Here is a 14,250-nt window from a genome sequence, read left to right on the forward strand (position 1 = left end):
TTATTTTCTCCCAATCTGAGGGCTGTCTTTTCACCTTGCTTATAGTTTCCTTTGTTGTGCAAAAGCTTTTAAGTTTCATTAGGTCCCATTTGTTTATATTTGCTTTTATTTCCAATATTCTGGGATGTGGGTCATAGAGGATCCTGCTGTGATTTATGTCGGAGAGTGTTTTGCCTATGTTCTCCTCTAGGAGTTTTATAGTTTCTGTTCTTACATTTAGATCTGAAGGTATGTCTTATACAACAAAGAACTAAGCAAGTTGACATCCTTCTCAGGCTTGGAGGCGAATGTATGACATGGATAACATGCACATTTCAAGTGAAGTTTACGCTCTGCTCTCTTAGCTTATTGATTTCCCTCTTGGAGGCCTTCTGGGTTTGTTCCTTGTGCTGTGTGGATAGGTGTGAGCGCTGTGCTCTGCTTTTATTGACTTTTAAGGGAGAAGCAAGGGCAGTCTCAGAGACGAGGAACAGAAACTGGCTGGGAGGTGACCTCTTTGTTTTTCTTGGATTTGAGTCTGGAGCTTATAACTTGTGGCTGCAGCCCTTTTGGGTTGCTGGCAAAGAAGAACTTTGTTTTACCTAATCCACAAATGATATTTATGGTTCCGGTGTTCTCACCTATGTGTAATTTGGAAGATGTGATGTAATATTTTTAACAGTTACCTGTGGCATATTGGGGTCCATATTTTGAATTTTTGTTTGGTGGAAGGATTAAGCCAGTTTTCATAGATGGAAGTTTAGACTTTCCAGCTGAACCCTCTTATCTATGGAGGTGATTTCATGCAAGATAATTTAAAATCCCTTGTTATTTTTCAAAACTATAGTAGAAAAAAAAAATCACACAAAAATGCTCCTTGGTATAAAAGTTGTCATGGGTTAAAAAAAAAAAATGCAGCATATTTCTCACAAAGGGTTAAACTGTTTTTCTTTATTGTTCATGATTTTTATCACCATTAAAAGGAAATTAGTAGGCACATGGAAACTATTTGGTGGGTGAGCAACTCTTGGCCCCCTGAGGTGCCTGGTGTCTGGCTTCACGCGTCTTTTACACTCTCTGGGACAGTGACGCCAACTGATGAGCCAGGGTTTCTGTTCTTATTTCAGGGAGTGAGGTAAATAGCTGACACTATCTTAATCATGTTAGTGTTAGGATGATGAGGACATAGTCTGTGGTATGTGTATGGAATTGAAGGGAGGATTTAAAAGAGTTTTCCATAAAAAAGGAAATTGAGAAACCCTGATAATCCTTAGTGCGGGGAGAGGATGACTCAAATCTTTCAAGAATGATTTCCTTAGGAAAAAATAACTGGTAATGAAATAACGAATTTTTTCGTTTGTTTGTTTTTGACATGGTAAATTAAAGTTGTGTTGAAATAGCAAATTCAGCATTTCTTGAAGGTAGTTGAGGCTGTGACTTTAGTTAGGAGCTGTAGAAAAAGTATCTCTGGAAAGTGGCTACAAGGACACCAATGTGGATGTCTTGAAAATTCATTGAGGATAGAGATGAAGAGACAAAAGCAGGAGTCTGGAATCTGACCCTTCGGAAGTGTACCCATTTTGCAGGGCAAGGAAAGGAATTGGAGAAGGTGGTAAAAGAGCAAGAGTCCATGAATGAGGGGAGACAGCCACATAATTTCCTCTTATCCCCTGAGAGGTGATGATAAAGTATAAGCATAAAACATACCTTTTCTCCTGGGTTTCTGTAAGACATATTTTTATGAATGTTGTTTCTCTTCAGAACGTATCTCATCATGATGAAGTAATGCTGAGGAGGAAAACTTGACTGAAATTATTTTTTATGAGTTTATCATATGCCACTGTGTCTACATGCTGCAGCAACCAAGGAAATATGTTCCTCAGATCTCCAAGAGAAACCGCTTTGAGGAACAGACTGACTGACTGTCCCAGCTGTCACTTCTGGATCCACCACTGCTTCAGAGTCGTCTTCCTGGGATGTGCCCAGTCAGTGACAAGTACAGTGTCACACACCTTTTCTGCCCAACACTCTATGCTAGGCAGCTTTTGCTTGGCCTGGTGGGAAGTTTCACAGAACTGCCCTGCTGTCTGAGGCTCTTCCCACTTTATCCCTCCGTCCTGTTCCTTTTGTGTGCATCAAGCCTCCTCTTACTCATTGTGCCTGGGTCCACTGTGCCAAGGGTGTTTCTCCCAAAACATCTGTTGGTATTTGCTTTTTGGGTCCCAAACTTATGCAATATATCAGGCACAACCAAAGTTTAATAAATAGCCTCAGCAGTTCTGATAACCCTGATTCCTCAGAAGCAAGAGCCAATCTCCCTGAAAAGTTTATTTGAAAAATTTGTTTCCCCCAAGATTGTAGGGCTTAATTATATCCTATTTGTAGTAAGATCTGTGGGAAAGAACTTAGACTATTACATTGGATCCTGCATGGTCTCAATTCTGCTATATCGAGCTTAATTTTGTTATCAATTTTGTCTCATAAGCCATGTCATATTTGGAAAGAATGGCAGATTCATGTACTTTAACTTAGCTTCTGTGCTTTAAGAATTTATTTTTTTAATTGAGGTAACACTGGTTTATAACCTTATGTAAGTTTCATGTGTACAATATTATAGTTCAGTTTCTTTATACATGATAGCATGCTCACTGCCAAAAGTATAGTTTCCATTTCTTACCATGCTACTTATCCCCTGTAACCATTTCATCCTCCCCTGACCCTGTCTTTCCCAGTGGTAACCACCAATCTGTTCTCTGTATTTAAGTGTTTGTTTTTGTTTTATTTTGTTTTTTAATATTAAACAGATGAGAACAATCATATGGTATTTGTCTTTCTCCCTCTGACTCATTTCACTTATCATAATACCCTCAAAGTCTATCATATTGTTGCAAATGGCAAAATTTCATGTTTTTAATGACTGAGTAGTATTCCACTGTGTGTGTATGTGTGTATACACATGTATTACAGCTTCTTTATCCATTCATCTATTGATGGGCACCTAGATTGCTTCCATTTCTTGCTTATTATAAATAATGCTGCAGTGAACCTAAGGGTGCATATATCTTTTTGAAATAGCAGGTTCACATTCTTTGGATATTCCATTTGCAAAAATGGAATATCTGAATCAGATGGTAGTTCTATTTTTAACTTTTAAGGAATTTCTTTACTGTTTTCTGTAGTGGCTGCACTAATTTACATGCCCATCAACACTGTATAAAGGTTTCTCTCCGATAGCTGATATTTCTTTTTTTTTAAAATAATAACTATTCTAACAGGTGTGAGGTGATATATCATTATAATTTTATTTGCAGTTCCCTAGTAATTAGTGATGTTGAACATCTTTTTATGTGCTATTAGCTAGCTGTATGTCTTCTTGGAAAAAATTCTGTTCAGATACTCTGCACATTTTTTAATCAGGTTGTTTTTTTGTCATTGTTGAATATTATATATATTTTGGGCATTAGCCCCTTTTCAGATGTATAATTTGCAAGTATCTTGATGTTTTCCCAGCACAACATGTTGAAGAAACTGTCTTTTCTCTATTGTAGTATTGTCTCCTTTGTTATAGATTAATTAACCATACATGTATCTAGGCCTATTTCTGGGCTTACTGTTCTGTTCCAATTATCTATGTGTCTGTTTTTGTGCCAGTACCATACAGTTTTGGTTACTGTTGCATTGTAGTGTAATTTGAAATCAGGAAGTGGGATACCTCCAGCTCTGTTCCTCTTTCTTAAGATTGTTTTAGCTATTTGGGATCCTTTGTGTTTCCACGCATTATTAGAATTCTTTCTTCTTATTCTCTGAAGCATACCATTGATATTTTAATAGGGGTTGAACAGAATCTGGAGCTTGCTTAGGGTTTTAGGGACATTTTAACAACATTAATTATTTCAATCCATGAGCACAAGATATCTTTCAATATCTTTGTCTTCATTTTTCTTTTCAGTGTCTAAACTCTTTTCAGTGTACAGGTTTTTCACTCCCTTGGTTTGGGATGGACGTGTACACATTGCTATATTTAAAATGGTTAACCAACAAGGACCTACTGTTTAGCACATGGAACTATGCTCAATGTTATTTGGCAGCCTGGATGGGAAGGCAGCTTGGAGGAGAATAGATACATGTATATGTATGGCTGAATCTCTTTGCTCTTCACTTTAAACTATCACAATATTGTTAAGCAGCTATACCTCAATAGAAAATAAAAAGTTTAAATAAAAAAAATTATTCCTAGGTATTTTTTGATGTGATGGAATTATATTCTTAATTTTTCTTTCTCCTAGCTTACAACAGATATTTCTATATTGATTCTGTATTCTGCAACTTTGCTATATTGTTATTATTTTTAATAATTTTTGATGCTATCTTTAGGGTTTTCTTTGTATAGTATCATGTCATCTACAAATAGTGACACTTTTATTTCTTTCTCTACAATTTGTATGCCCTTTAGTTTTTTAACTGCCTAATTGCGCTGGCTAGGAATTCTAATACAATGTTGGATAAGAGTGGCAAGAGTGTGCATTGTTGTCTTGTTCTTGATTTAGAGGGATATCTTTCAGTTTTTATACCATTGTGATGTGGATTTTTCATATGTTGCCTTTGTTATGTTGAGATATGTTACTTATATACTCATTTCATTGAGATTTTTAGCATGAATAGGTGTTGACTTATTAAATACATTTTTGCATCTCTTGAGATGTTTATATGTTTTTTTTACTCTTCATTTTGTTCACATGCTATATCACATTGACTGATTTGTGGGTACTAAACTCTCTTCACATCACTTAAATAAATCTCACTTGATCTTGGGATATGAACCATTAAATATACTACTGTGTTGCTAGTATTTGGTTGAAGATTTTTATGCCTTTGTTTGTCAGAGATATTGGCTTGTGATGTCCTTTTACCTGTTGTAATTGTCTGGTTTTTTGGTTTTATAGTACTGCTGGCCTCTTAAACTGTGTTAGAAAGCATTCCCTCTTCTTCAATATTTTGGAAGAGTTTGAGAAGGATAGGTTTTAATTTTATTTGAATATTTGGTAGAATTCACCAGTAAAGCAGTAAGTACCAGAGTTTTATTTTGGGAAAGTTTTTGATTAACATTGCAGTCTCCTGACTAGTTATTCTGTCAGTCTATTCAGATTTTCTATTTTGTCATGATTCAGTTTTGAAAGATTATATCATTCTAAGAGTATATTTGTTTCTGCTATGTTGTACAGTTTGTTGGTAAACAGCTGTTCATAGTAGTCTCATAATTCTTTATATTTCTGTAATGTTTATTGTAACTTTTCTTTAATTTCTCATTTTTTCCATTATGATTTATCAGAGGATATTGTATATAGTTCTCTATGCTATATACTGAGACTTTATTATCTATCCGTATGTTAAAGCTACATGTGCTTACCCCAGCCTCCCACTCCATATGCCCAAGCTCTCTCCTTTGGCAACCACCAGTCTGTTTGTTCTCCATGTCTGTGATTCTATTTCTCTTTCATAGATAGATTCATTTGTGTCATATTTTAGATTCCACACATACGTAATATCATACCATGTTCATTTTTCTCTTTTATTTTTTAATTGATTTTATTTTTAAAATTTTTCATTGATGAAATAATTGTTCAATAGCATGTTGTTTCGTCTCTGCATATTTGATTTTTCCAGCCTTCTTTTGTAGTTGATTTCTAATTTCATATCACTGTGGTCAGAAAAGGTGCTTGATATGATTTTCAGTTCAGTTCAGTCGCTCAGTCGTGTCCGACTCTTGCAACCCTGTGAATCACAGCATGCCAGGCCTCTCTGTCCATCACCAACTCCCGGAGTTTACTCAAATTCATGTCCATCGAGTCAGTGATGCCATCCAGCCATCTCATTCTCTGTCATCCCCTTCTCCTCCTGCCCCCAATCCCTCCCAGCATCAGGGTCTTTTCCAATGAGTCAACTCTTTGCATGAGGTGGCCAAAGTATTGGAGTTTCAGCATCAACATCAGTCATTCCAATGAACACCCAGGACTGATCTTCTTTAGGATCGACTGGTTGGATCTCCTTGCAGTCCAAGGGATTCTCAACAGTCTTCTCCGACACCATAATCCAAAAGCATCAATTTTTCAGCACTCAGCTTTCTTTATAGTCCAACTCTCTCATCCATACATGACCACTGGAGAAACCATAGCCTTGACTAGATGGACCTTTGTTGGCAAAGTAATATCTCTGCTTGTTAATATGCTATCTAGGTTGGTCATAACTTTCCTTCCAAGGAGCAAGCACCTTTTAATTTCATGGCTGCAATCACCATCTGCAGTGATTTTGGAGCCCCAAAAAATAAAGTCTGACAATGTTTCCACTGTTTCCCCATCTATTTGCCATGAAGTGATGGGACCAGATACTATGATCTTAGTTTTCTGAATGTTGAGCTTTAAGCTAACTTTTTCACTCTCATCTTTCACTTTCATCAAGAGGCTTTTTAGTTCCTCTTCACTCTCTGCCATAAGGGTGGTATCATCTGTATATCTGAGGTTACTGATATTTCTCCCAACAATCTTGATTCCAGCTTGTGCTTCATCCAGCTCAGCATTTCTCATGATGTACTCTGCATATAAGTTAAATAAACAGGGTGACAATATACAGCCTTGACGTATTCCTTTTCCTATTTGGAACCAGTCTGTTGTTCCATGTCCAGTTCTAACTGTTGCTTCCTGACCTGCATATAGGTTTCTCAAAGGGCAGGTCAGTTGGTCTGGTATTCCCATCTCTTTCAGAACTATTTTCCACAGTTTATTGTGATCGACACAGTCAAAGGCTTTGACATAGTCCATAAAGCAGAAATAGACATTTTTCTGGAACTCTCTTGCTTTTTTGGTGATTCAGCAGATGTTGGCAATTTGATCTCTGGTTCCTCTGCCTTTTCTAAAACCAGCTTGAACATCTGGAAGTTCACGGTTCACATATTGCTGAAGGCTGGCTTAGAGAATTTTGAGTATTACTTTACTAGCGTGTGAGATGAGTGCAATTGTGTGGTAGTTTGAGCATTCTTTGGTGTTGCCTTTCTTTGGGATTGGAATGAAAACTGACCTTTTCCTGTGGTCACTGCTGAGTTTTCCAAATTTGCTGGCATATTGAGTGCAGCACCTTCACAGCATCACCTTTTAGGATTTGAAATAGCTCAACTGAAATTCCATCACCACCATTAGCTTTGTTCATAGTGATTCTTTCTGAGGCCCACTTGACTTCACATTCCAGGATGTCTGGCTCTAGGTGAGTGATCACACCATCGTGATTATCTGCATCATGAAGATCTTTTTTGTACAGTTCTGTGTATTCTTGCCACCTCTTCTTAATATCTTCTGCTTCTGTTAGGTCCATACAATTTCTGTCCTTTATCGAACCCATCTTTGCATAGAATGTTCCCTTGGTATCTCTAATTTTCTTATGATTTTAGTCTTAAATTTATTGTTTTGTGCCAAACATATGGTTGGTCCTTGAGAATGTTCCATTTGTATTGAGCAAAATGTATATTCTCTGCTTTGTGTGGAGTGTTTTGTGTATTAGATCCATCTGATCTAATGTTTCATTTAAGGTTATTGTTTCCTTGTTGGTCTGGATGGATGGTCTGCCCACTGATGTAAATGGAGTGTTATTGTGTTGCTAGGCAGTTTAGCAGATGTGTTTTTTGCTTGTCCTAACTGAGCTGCTTCTAGCTGTATTTGAGAACTACGCTTTCTAGCCTCCGCTGCCTCTGCCAGGAAGTCACCTGTTCCCTGTCATTGCTGCTTGTGCTTCTGGTATTGCTGGTGCCTTGCTGCTGCCAGTATTGCTGCTGTTGCTGGATTTCTCGCTGAGGGCACAGGGATAGTGCTGTCTCCACCATGCCTGGGATCACTTGGGACGTGAGCACTGCTGCATGGTGGTGGAAGTGCGTATTTGGAGGAAACCTGGGCTTGTGGGCACCTTTGCTTTGTCTGGGATTGTTAGCTTTACAGGTGCTGCTACTAGGGCAGGGGCCCAGAGCCGTGGGTTCCACTGCAGCTGGAGAAGCAAGTTCCACCTCTACTGCTGCTTGGTTCCCTGTGGACCACTAGTACCTGCAGCTGGGAAGTAAAAATCGTTTGTGATGCCTCTGCTGCTGATATCAGGTTCTCTGACTGCAGGTTCCGTTGCTATGGTCAAGATTATAGATACCACCTGTTCTTTCCCCCCAGTTCTACCTAGTCTATGTAGTCTAATCCACTGACCTTCAGAAGGACAGATGTATGGACCCCTCCATTTCCTGGTATATTGGGTAGAAGAACCTTTGTTGAGTTATGGGTGTTTTACTAGTTGGAGATTAAAGGGGAGAAAGGGAGTATCTTACATCAACCTAGTGCTGACATCAGTCTACTAATTCAATTTTTATCTGAATTTGTAACAATAGTTCTGAAGAATCACTGGATTTTTTTCAAGTGATAAATGAATGAAACTTTAAAATTACTTTGTATTATTAAAATAGACTCTAAGCATTAGCAAAAAAGTAAGTTAACAATTTCTTAAATTATGAAAAGTATAGGAGAATTTCACATGACTGATGAACAAAACTGAATTACTCAAAGTGAATATGTTTTAGGGAATAACTAGCTTCTGGGAATGAGCTAGGCAATTTAAAGTTGTTTTATCAGATATTTTTTCAAATGCATGAATAGATGAATTATTTATGCAAAATTGAGAGAAAAGCTGTATAGTCAGCAAATAGTTTTGGCCTGAAGATAAATAATCCCAAAGAAATTGCCATCTCAGAATGTTAAATCACAATATAACTATGTGAGTTAATATAAATTGTCAATATACATCACATGCTGTATGTGAAAGGGATAATTAGTTAGCATGTAGGAAATCAGGCTTTAATTCCCAGTTGTCTAGGTAACTTTGGACCTCTCTGTTCCTCCAATTTCTCACCTGAGAATTTGAGTTCCTCAACATTTAAAAATCTATAATTTTATTCAGTTTATTTCCAGAAAATTATAAAACTGATTATAAAAACTGATTCTATTTTTGTAACATTTTGATGGACATGTATTCATGATTGAATATGTGCATGCATACATACTAAGTCACTTCAGTCCTGTCTGATTCTCCTCTGTTCCATAGAGATGATTCAGGCAAGAATACTGGAGTGAGTTGCCATGATGTCTTCCAGAGGATCTTCCTGACCCAGGGTTCAAACCCAAGTCTCCCGCAGCTCTTAAATTGCAGGTAAATTTTGCTGAGCCACTGAGGAAGCCCATATTCATAATTAAATGGGTACAAAAGCAATACTGCAATGTCTGAAAATTATATACACCTACTTATATGTTTGTTTCAAGTCTACTTCTCATCTGCTTCACTCATAATATGGGATTCCTTTGAAGATAATGGTCCTTTTTTACTAACATTTTCTATAATGCATAGTATAGTAGATGTTAAATAAACATCATAGGATTGGATTGAATAGTTTATATCAGTAGAAGGATTGTGAGGGGTTTCATATTATGGTTGTTTGTGGAGTACATTTATAGCAGATATTAAATATTCAAATATTTAGTTGAATTGAATATTTTTTATCACCAGGAGGATTATGATAGATTTCAGTCCATGATTGCTTGTGAAAACACTTATTGAAGGGAAGATTTCTGTGGTTCTAGAGGTATATGAATTCAGATTGGTAAAAGTCATAAGTTATGTTCACTCAATATAAAACATTATGAAACATGAAAAATTCATTTGAATGTATGTTTCAATAATGAGCATAAACAATATCATGTATAACTGCCCAACAATTATTTAAATGATATTCCTAGTTTATGAGGAAAAGAGGAAAATGACAGTAGCATTTAATTTTATGAATTATGTATCTTATACATTGTTAGGAACTTTATAGCATCATTACTTTTACTTCTGACAATGGTTCTGTGTTTTATCCATTTCAGTTTCCATTTAGGCAACTCTGAGGAGTTAAATTGCTCCAAATCATAGTAAGAATCAGAATCAGGCTTTAATTCAGTGGCTCTATCTCCAAATGTTAAGATTTTCCTCCAAAATAGAGAACCATATGCTTAAGGCTGCTTTAAAGTCATGGGGTAAATTTCTAAATGTGATTTCTTCCATTCTCCATTTAATGAGGGACTCTGTCCTTGGTGCTGGATCGTAAAAGTTAAGAAAGACATGGTCTCTGTTCTCATGAAGCTTATTGTCTAATGGAGTAAGTGGGTGCAGATAGTCAATAAATAAATGAGATAATTTCAGAGCCTTTCTTTTATTTCAGACAAACTAACAATAACCCCTCCACGTGATATCTGGATTATTTCCTTGGCTCCCTGTAACTAAAAATATTCAATAGGCACATTTATGTTAACTTAATGAAGTTGATAACCATAGAAGTCTACAGAAAACATCGTATATGATGGTAAAATATTGAAAGGAATTCCACTGAGTATTAGAAAAAAGACAACTATAAAAGAAGACCTAAATAAATAAAAATGCACACTACATTTTCAGTTCAGTTCAGTCACTCAGTCATGTCTGACTCTTGTGACGCTATGGACTGCAGCCCGACAGCTTTTCCTGTCCATTACCAACTTCTGAAGCTTGCTCAAACTCATGTCCATCAAGTCGGTGATGCCATCCAACCATCTCATCCTCTGTCATCCCCTTCTCCTCCTGCCTTCAATCTTTCCCAGCAATTGGTCTTTTTCGGTGAGTCAGTTCTTCATGTCAGGTGGCCAAAGTTTTGGAGTTTCAGCTTCAGCATCAGTCTTTCCAATGAATATTCAGGACTGATTTCCTATAGGATTGACTGGTTGGATCTCCTTGCAGTCCAACGGACTCTCAAGAGTCTTCTTCAACACCACAGTTCAAAAGCATCAATTCTTCAGCGCTCAGCTTTCTTTATAGTCCAACTCTCATATCCATATGTGACTACAGGAAAAACCATAGCTCTGCCTAGATGGACCTTTGTTGGCAAAGTGATGTCTCTACTTTTTAATATGCTCTCTGGGTTTGTCACAGATTTTCTTCCAAGGAGCAAGTGTCTTTTAATTTCATGTCTACAGTCACCATCTGCAGTGATTTTGGAGCCCCCCCAAAATAAAGTCTGTCACTGTTTCCTTCTTTCCCTATCTATTTGCCATAAAGTGATGGGACTAGATGCCATGATCTTAGTTTTCTGAATGTTGAGTTTTAAGCCAACTTTTTCACTCTCCTCTTTCACTTTCATCAAGAGGCCTTTAGTTCTTCTTCGCTTTCTGCCATAAGGGTGGTGTCATCTGCGTATCTGTGGTTATTGATATTTCTCCTGGCAATCTGGATTCCAGCTTGTCTTCATCCAGCCTGGGATTTCACATGATGTACCCTGCATATAAGTTAAATAAGCAGGATGACAATATACAGCCTTGACATACTCCTTTCCCAAACTGGAACCAGTCTGTTGTTCATATTTTTAGTTAGGAAAAATATATCGCAAAGATGCCAGTCATGTATAATTTAACCCATACATTTTGTGGATAGTCAATGACAATACTAATGAAAAGTTAGGAAAGTTCACATCTGAAAAAAAAGAATAACTAAATTTTGATAAACAAACAAAAAAAATTGACAGGTCTTGCCAAACCCAGGCATTTCTCATTTTATGGTGCTTCACTTCCTTGCATTTCTCAGGTACTACTTTTTTTTTTTGCCATAAATTGAAAGTTCGTGGAAACCCTGCATAAGCAAGCCTATTACATAATTTTTCCAGTAATATTTCCTCACTTTATATTTCTTTATCACAATTTGATAATTCTCAATATTTCTAAATTTTCACTACTATAATATTGTTACAGTCATATGTGATCAGTGATGTTACTGATGCAAAAAGATTACAGCTAATTGAAGGCTCAGATTGTGATTAGCATTATAGCAATAAAGTATTTTTTAATTAAGTTAAGCAACTTTTAGACATAAAGCTATTGCACAGTTAATAGATTCAAGTATAGTGTAAACATAACTTTTTGTGTTTCACATCACTCATTATTTGCTTTATTGTGGTGGTCTGGAATGAAACCTGCAATATCTCCAGTGTATGCCTGCATAAAATAAACTACAGAACTCTAAAGCTTAAAAGAATGTAATATTGGTGACAAAGCTGGTCATTGGAACAGAAGAAAAGCCCAAGAAAATAGGGCCATATATAAACAGCAATTATATCTGCAATAAGAGGGCATCTACAATTGATGAAAAATGATATAGTGCTTAAACAGATGATACTGGGACAACTGTAAATGAAGTGGGAGAAAAATAGGTTAGATATTGATTTTATTCCATGTACACATGTGTATACACACGGACACAAACTTCGTATTGTTTTAGGAATTAAACAAGCAAATACATTTATAAGTATTATATAAGGAAATATGGGGGAGAAGTTTAATAATCTTGCTATTTTGTAATCTTGACCTGAAGTGTGTATGCATGTATGTGTGTGTACATATGATGAAATCTGTATTCTATGTCTAATAGCTATAATGAGAGACCTACAGATTTGACACTGGCGAAATTTAAATCTTACACAGCACAGAAAATAAAGTCACTATCAGTACAATTAAAAGACCTAGGACTGACAAATATAATATATTTTCATGTTCTATACAAAGCAAAGGAAAAGCTTTTAAAAAAAATACACAAATCAACTTTTTAAACTTTTTAGTGTAGCATATTTAATAACATTTTTTAATAGCCTTATATTTAATCCCCTTTTATGACTTTTGCAACAAAACCTCAATTAGTCCATAAGCTTTTCTATTTACTTTAATATGAAATAATTGTTTTGAAGCATCTACCATGTAACCATAGGTGTTGGTTTCCTCTTCTGCTTATGTTAACTAGTTTAACTATGCCACGTGTGTGTGTTAGTCCCTCAGCTGTGTCCCACTCTTGGCAACCCCAAGGACTGTAGCCCTCCAGGCTTCTCTGTCCATGGGATTCTCCAGGAGATTACTGGAGTGGATCCTCCCTTCTCCAGAGGATCTTCTCGACCCCGGGATCAAACCCTGGTCTCCTGTACTACAGGCAGATTCTTTACCATTTGAGCTACAGGGAAGTCCTAACTTTGCCACATCTCCATTGTCATCATTTTGTGATTTTAGCAGTTTTCTAATTTTACTGCCTGAACCACATTTCCTTATGTGATATTTGTGGTATCATGTTAAAAATCAGTTTGCATTAATATTGCATACTATTCCAAAACAACAGATGCAAATACAGCAGTCAATAATGAACAAGACACAGATGATTAAGATGTGGTAGGAAGAGAAAGATGCCAGTACTTCACAGTGAGGAAAATCTGATAGTGAACTTTTAGGAATATAATTTCATTACTTAATGTTGTGTCTCAACTTCTCCTTTTATACACAATAAAATTGCAGAGTTATAGATATTAAAATCCATTCATACATGTGCATTAATAAAGATTGTAATAGTGCAAAGTCTTAACTTATTTCAATGTTCCTTAATAAAGGGATTAACTACATTATGGTATATGACATGGAATATCCTTCATTTGCTAATTTAGTCATTTATTCATACATCTGACAAGCATTTATTGAGTTCTTATTAGGTACCATGCCCAAAAGAGACTAATTCCCAGAATCATCAATCAACTGGATCTAGCTGACATTTATAGAATAATTCAATCTATAAGAGCAAAATGCACATTCTACTCAGTTCATATGGAGCATTCACCAAGACAGACCACATTCTGGTTCACAAAATATACCTCAACAAACTTAAAAGAATAGAAATCATGCAGACTATGTTATGTTCTCGAACACAATACAATTAAATCTGAAATCATTAACAGAAAAGTAACTGGAAAGTTTCAAAATATTTGGAAATTAAATAACACACTTCTGAAAGCACATGGATCTTGGTCTAAGAACAAGTTTGAAGAAAAAATAAACATGTTTTCAACTAAATGAAAACAAAAATACAAGTTAAAAAATCTGTGGGATGCATTGAAAGCAGTGCTGAGAGAGAATTTTATACCACTGAATGTATATATTGGAAAAGAAAAAAAGATCTAAAATCTGTCTTCTAAGTTTCCTCCTTAGCAAATGAAAAAAGATAGTAAATGAAATGCAAAGTAAGCTGAAGAAAATAAAGAAGTCAATGAAGCTGAACACAAGAAACAATGAAGAAAATCAGTGAAACTAAAAGTTTGAAAGGAACAATAAAACTGATAAACCTCTAGTGAGGCAACCCAAGAAAATGAGACAGATTATTAATATT

Source organism: Odocoileus virginianus, chromosome 3, assembly GCF_023699985.2.
Source record: "Odocoileus virginianus isolate 20LAN1187 ecotype Illinois chromosome 3, Ovbor_1.2, whole genome shotgun sequence".
Lineage (NCBI taxonomy): Eukaryota > Metazoa > Chordata > Mammalia > Artiodactyla > Cervidae > Odocoileus > Odocoileus virginianus.